Genomic DNA, 6,613 nt, shown 5'->3' with positions numbered 1-6,613 from the left:
TCCCCTGCTTATGTTCCCTCTCTCGCTGTGTCTCTCTCTGTCAAATAAATAAAATCTTTAAAACAAAAACAAAAACAAAAACAAAAACACTGAGCGAGCAAGCACTGGGTGCCAGATACGTGGCCTCATCCCGGGCCCACGAGGTGTGCATGGTCCCTGCTGCCATTTTCTTTTATTTTTTTTAAGATTTTATTTATTTGACAGAGAGAGGCACAGCGAGAGAGGGAACACAAGCAGGAGGATTGGGAGAGGGAGAAACAGGCTTCCCGCCGAGCAGGGAGCCCGATGCGGGGCTCCATCCCAGGACCCTGGGATCATGACCTGAGCCGAGGGCAGACGCTCAATGACTGAGCCACCCAGGCACCCCCCTGCTGCCATTTTAGATGGGAAACTGAGGCACGCGCGTCTTCTGCAGCATCCTACAACTAACAAGAAGTGAGCTCTGGATGCAAAGCCGGGCTGTGTCTCTGCTCCAGAGGGGCCAGGAATACCCAGCCCCCTCCCACACAACAGCACGGGGGCTTCCCCGGACCCGGACCCAGGAGTTCTGGTATCCAGCTCCCAAGTCTTGATCCCGCCTGGGGCTTTGCAAAAGCTGGTCAGCTGACAGGTTCGTGATGAAGGTTTTCCCCCCATGGCAAAAGAGGAAAAGCAGAGAACCACATAGTAAGTTTGTTTTTTTACAAAGTTAAATCCACTTAATTTGAAAAAGATGGCCTTTTTCTTGATTCTTCTTCCTTTCTTTTCTGAAATGAGAATGAACTTATATGGCGGTTATGATTTTATATTCTTACGTGGCAAGATAAAAATGTGGGCAACTGCATGCCAACCCCCAAATCCGGGGGAGATTTTTCTGGCTTGTGGCCCCCCTAAAATTTGGACCTCTTTGGGGTGATCCCCACTTGGCATACCTCAGCCCACATCTGGGACTTCTTTTGTTCTGTCCTCCCCGGTTTCATATCTGTATTTGCCAAAACAACCTAGTTTAGGAAAGGCTATCCAGGATGTTTGGAATTTTTATGTTACCAGCTCAGACTCTGAATTGAGTTAACAACAAAATGGACGGAAACTCTTTTTCTCCTTCAGCAGTCAGACTTCAAGGCAACCTCAACTCCGGGAACTCAGCCAGTTCTGGGGAAGTGAAGGAATCAAAGGCCTCTGAACAGTAAAAAAAAAAAAAAAAAAAGTCTTCAGAACAGAGTTCAGTTCGGAGCCCAAGCTTTGGCCTCACTGCAAATTAAGAACAATGATTTGGTAAAACTTGTTTATCTCCCTTGCGCCAGCCCCAGGGGCAGTGGCCAGCAGGTTCCAAAGGCAGCTGGGAGGACGGTGGGGGGCCTGCCAGCTAACAGGAGCATTCAGGGGAAAGTCCACACCCCAACAGCCCAGGGTCGTTTAGTGTGGGGGCAGGGACGTCTCCTTTCCACAGCACCCTGAGTCGTCAAGCAAAATTGACAAGACACTTATATGTTGATCTGGAGAAAAAGGTGCTCCTAAGACATCTCAGGAAGGTTTCCATAAAACTGGCTAAAAAGCAATCATAAAACCAAACCAAGACCCCAACTCACAAGGGAAAGGATGAACTTCGGTTATCTGGAAGCTTCAGGGAGAGTGGAGAGCACCACAGGGTGAGTGCCTTGGCTGGCAGGAGGCGAGGGGTCGGTCTGGGCAACCCCCTTACTCCTCCGCCCCCCGAAATTAGCAGTGTTGGGCATGGGCATGAGCTTCCCTCTGGGAGCTGGCCCTTGGGCGGGCCTGGTACCCCAGGATCATAGATCCAATTGCACTTCCTGTCCTCCCCTGACGGAGCTTGCCCCCAGAGCCCAGTAGCTATTCTGTGCCCCCTCTGATCCTGGGGAGTGGGCATACCCAGAAAGAGTGGGTAAGTCAGGGCATTTACTGCCCCTACCACGAACGAGGCAAGGTTTGAAGCATGTGCCAGACACTATTTCATGTAATCATCATGATTGTTATCTCCAGGAGACTGAGTCTCAGAGAGGTTGAGTTATCTGCCTAAGATCACACAGCCAGCTCGTGCCAGAGCTGAGAAGAGAACACAGCCTCGCCTGTCTCCAGGGCCTGGGCTCTCTGCCCTTGACTCCCCAGCCTCGTCAGCCAGCTGATGGCAGGTTCTGCTGCTTGGAGCTTCCAAGGAGGACACGCCTGCTCGGGCCCAGCCTGGGCTTGACCTCACATTCTCTCTTGCCCCCGGGGCTGTACTGACAGCAGAAAGGAGAATGCTTTCATTTCTCTTTCCCCAGATACCAGCTCTGACACCTCCAATTTCTACTGTGATCACAGTGTTTTCTGAGTCAAGCAGGGTATAAGGAAAATCGCTCTTTCCCTGGAATAATTTATCATCTTGTTATTTCCATTAGCTGACTCTGAGCCTATTCCGTGCTGAGCTGTTTGAATTCCCAGCTTGGAAATCCCCGGGCTGGGCGGGAATCGCCGCTTCCCACGCTCGGAGCGGATGAAGGAGGTGCTGCTGTCAGGTGGGGGGACAGGGTGTGGGATACAGGGGGATGGGGCTGAGGATACAAACCAGGGCAGGAAGCGGGGAGGGCTTCTTGTTTCTTCTGCAGAGGTGTGTCCTGGTGGAGTTCTGCAGGGCCCTGCTGGCTGAGGGCTGGGGGTGGCGGAGACCTTCTGGGAGCCACAGCTAGGGGGCCCAAGGGAGGCAAAGCCACCGGCAGGAGTGGGGATGGTTCCAGAAAATGAGACCATGGCCCTGGACCAGGGCGCGGAGTGAGGCTGCTTGAGGAGGCTGATTGCGGTTTTCCACAAGGTGAGCATCCTCAGGAGACCATGGACGTGAGCACACCACTTAAGAGCAGGGGCCTCCGGTGCACACCCTCGCTCCGCCCCCTGCTGGCTGTGTTATCTTGTGTCAACTGCTTACCGTCTCCCAACCTCAGTTTTTTCATCTGCAGAGTGGGAGGAATAATGTCGTCCTCCCAGTGTCGTGAGGACTAACGGAGGGGAAGTGTGTGAAGAGTGTAGTCTAGCCGCCAGCCGTGGTACGTGTGACCCAGATGTCAGCTGTTTATGGAGATGGGCTCTTCCCAACTGGCCTGGGAACTTTGCTGGTTTGGGCACTTGCATCCTGCATCCTGGGACGCCCCTTAGTTGTGGGGAGACTGGGATGGGCGGTCATGGTGGCTGTGGTCTCCACAGTCCTCAGGTCCGGGACAGGAGCCCTCAGAGCCCGCTCCAGTGCCCTGGGGAGGGCCAGAGCCTTTGCCCAGGTTCCTGCATAATCCTGAGCATCAGCTCACTGGGGCTCTGAGATCTTGCTTTGGCTGAGTTAACTCTCTGTTGGGGGGCGGGCTTAAGTTTCCATATTCAAGCTTTTGAACCACAGAGATTCAGATGTGAAATTCAGGCCCTTCTTCACCCCAATCCATCTGCATAAGCATCTGGGCATGCAGGTGACCCTGGGGACGGTCACCGTGGGGTGAGGAGTGGCTTCTATTGCTGCGGTGCCAAGGGCATCCAATGGGACATGGCACGCTAGTGCTTTGGCCACCCCCGGGGGGCATGTGGCCACGTGCCACGTGCAGTCAGGAATATCCCCATCTCTCTGGTTTCACTCTCTCACCTCTCTCCCTTCTCTGAAGACCTGTTCACTTCTGATATCTTTTGTGTGGCCTTGGTCCCCTGGTGAAGTGGGTTCTCGCGATCCTCTGTGATCAGCCTTTAAAGGTATTTTCCTAAACAAAGACAGTTCCTCCCCAGGAGGACTTGCGGGGCCAACTACCCAGATATTAGCAGCTGTGCTTCATAGGGACTGGTGCTGAGTCATCCGTTTACTTGGAAAGCCCTAAGCATCGGGAAAGGCCACGTTTGGGCTCTGTTCCATCCCTCTCTGCCTCCCTCCCTCCATCCCCCCTGTCTGCCCACTCATCCACCTGCCAGGCTACGCATCTAGCAATCGCCAATATCTCTTGACAGCTAACCAGGGATGAATAAGACACTGCCTCTGCCTTGAAGGAGCGGGTGGGGTGGATGGACTCTAGGGAACCCAGCCCTGCCCACCCCATCTGGAAGCAGAGTCCCGGCTCTGTGCGGGGGGCAGAATGACAACTCTTAGCCTTCTGTTCCCTTTCCCTCCTGAACCGTGAATGAGCCTGGACAGAGAGGTGGAGAGATGGCAGTCAGAAGGCGGGAGGGAGTGAGGGAGAGGCTTCACTTGTCAGCGGCTCAGCAAGTACAGTCAGTCTTAAAATGTCCCCAAAGAGGACGCCTGGGTGGCTCAGTCGGTTAAGCGTCTGCCTTCAGCTCAGGTCATGATCCCAGGGTCCTGGGATCGAGTCCCGCATCGGGCTCCCTGCTCCGCGGGAAGCCTGCTTTTCGCTCTGCCTCTGTCTCTCTCTCTCTCATGAATAAATAAATAAAATCTTTAAAAAAAAAAAAATGTCCCCAAAGAGTGTCTGCTGAGAGGCAGGGGGTGAGCACGCTGAATTATTTCTCCAGTAATTGGCACTGGGGAAGCTGCCGACATCCTGGGGTCTCCTTGGAGCTCGCCTGTCTGGCTGAAGGCTAGTCCGGGTCTCCTGGAGCTCCTCCAGCTCCCACCCACCTCTCCCCTCCCCAGCTCCACGGTATTGATGGGGTGACCACGCTCTCCTTGGCCTTCTGCACAGGCAGCCCAGGAGTGCGGCTGGGTGCGTGCAGGTCGGAGCCCTGGCAGTCTGCGGTCTGGGCAAGGCCAGTGAGGGGTTTTCCTTTGGTCTCATCCCTCTCCTGTGTGGAAGAGCCTTTACTGGCTCTTTGGATGAGCAGTTTGAACCAACTGGTCACGCAGGTTGTAAACAGTCGAATCTTTCTGTGTCTGTGTGCGCTAGTGTGAGCATGTGTGTGTGGGGGGGGTGTGGGGGGGTCTATCTCCCCTGGCAAGGGTTTCTGGCTGGTACCTGGAGCACCTCTCCCACAGCTGGGCCCTCCACCTGGTAGCCTCATGCTGGAGGCTTCTCCTCCCTCCCGAGAGGCAGAGTGCTTGGGTGGGCAGCCCGGGGGAGGGGATCGAGACAGGTCACTTTCTAGCCATCTCTGCCTCCTCCCTGCTGTGACCGAAGCAGAGAGAACAGGTCAAAGGGGAGCCCCTATGTTGGCAGCCCCCTGGGACTTCCTGTGCCCCCCCCACCCCACCCCAGGGAGCTCTGGGGGACACACTTAGAAACCTCTCTATTGAGTTCCATTCCCTGTCTCATAGATGGCGAGTGACAAAGGCAGAGGCCTGGCCGCAGGGCCAGGATGAGGACCTGTGTCCCACGTTCCCTGTCAGGGGCTCTGGCCTCCAGCCCAGGTGGAGAGTTTAAGGACTCTCTTCATCAGGCCTTGGTGGAGGATCTGGCCATACTTACAGAGTGTGCACCCAGGAAGAACATTCGGGCCAGCCAGGACCAGCCACATAATTTGCAGGGCCCAGTGCAGAATGAGAATATGGACGCTTGTTCAAAATTATTAAGAATTTCAAGGGGGCGCCTGGGTGGCTCAGTCAGTTGTCTGCCTTCGGCTCAGGTCATGATCCCAGGGTCCTGGGGTCGAGTCCCACATCGGGCTCCTTGCTCTGCGGGGAGCCTGCTTCTCCCTCTGCCTGATGCTCCCCCTGCTTGTGCTCTCTCTGATAAATAAATAAAATCTTTTTTAAAAATCTGCTTTGAGAATTTCAATGCCATTTAACATCCCTGATCCTTGGTATGTGACTTGTTGCTTTTTTTCTTTTTTCCCTTTAGGATTTTTAATCCTGGGATCCTGAAACTTTATGATAAGAAGGCTTGCTATAGTTCCTTAAATGGTTTTATTTTGAAGGATTTCAGACCTATAAAAATAATGCAAATATAATATATAATGAGATATTACGATATAAATGTTGCAAAACCATCTATCCATCAGTGACATTAAAACATCACCAACACGTCGAAACCCCTCCTTAGCCGGCCCCCTCTTCTCGAGATGTGCCTTGAGATCTGTTGTTTACCCTTCCTGTGCATTTCTTTATTCTTTCGCTGCATAAAATATATGTTAATATGTCATTTCTCCCCGTTCTAAAATCTAGATATAGACGGTGTCATAAAGCATGTATTTTTCTGCCATCTGTTTCTTCGCCCGTGGCTGTTCATGAGAGTCATCTACGCTCAAAGTACCCACTCATTTCCACCAGCACATTCCATTGTTTGACTACACTGTATCAGCGCTTATGTAGCTATTCTTCTGTTGATGCTACATAGGGGGTTTCCAATTTTTGGCTAATAAAAAGGTACTGCTCTCAATGCTCTGTACACCTCTCCTGGAGCCCACTCGGAGGAGCTTCTGTATGAAAATGCTTCCTGCTTCTGCCACCACATAGGAGTCATGTGTGGAGGTTTGCAGAATCCTAATGTCAAGGCTGAGCCCCAAATTGATGAAACCACAATCTCGGGGGGGGGGAGGAGGGGAGGGTGTCGGGTATGATATGCTTGTAAAACCCCCCAGGTAATTCCGATGCCTGGCCAGTGGTGACTACCCCCGGCCCACACCGGTGGTACTCCGAGTGTGGTCCTCCAGCCAACAGCTGGTTACACGTACGCTCGCAGCCCCTGGCCCAGGCCCCGCGAGCAAGAGCCTGTTT

General features: G+C 53.3%; 1 long non-coding RNA gene across 3 annotated transcripts in view; it reads left to right on the top strand.

The window, feature by feature from the left end:
- The first annotated feature begins 2,366 nt into the window (after positions 1-2,366).
- The window catches only part of LOC145717467 (uncharacterized), an 18,313-nt gene continuing 14,066 nt past the window's right edge, over positions 2,367-6,613 (top strand). For 2 of the 3 annotated variants that reach the window (XR_014140702.1, XR_014140704.1), the window contains exon 1: positions 2,562-3,020. This is a non-coding gene — a long non-coding RNA (uncharacterized LOC145717467). Of the gene's footprint in view, positions 2,496-2,561; positions 3,021-6,613 lie in introns of those variants that run through there. The other variant, XR_014140703.1, reaches the window with a different exon arrangement.

This window comes from Leptonychotes weddellii, chromosome 15 (assembly GCF_054177405.1).
Source record: "Leptonychotes weddellii isolate Sample4059 chromosome 15, ASM5417740v2, whole genome shotgun sequence".
NCBI classification, from domain to species: Eukaryota; Metazoa; Chordata; class Mammalia; order Carnivora; family Phocidae; genus Leptonychotes; species Leptonychotes weddellii.
This window is presented reverse-complemented; position numbering and strand designations above follow the sequence as displayed.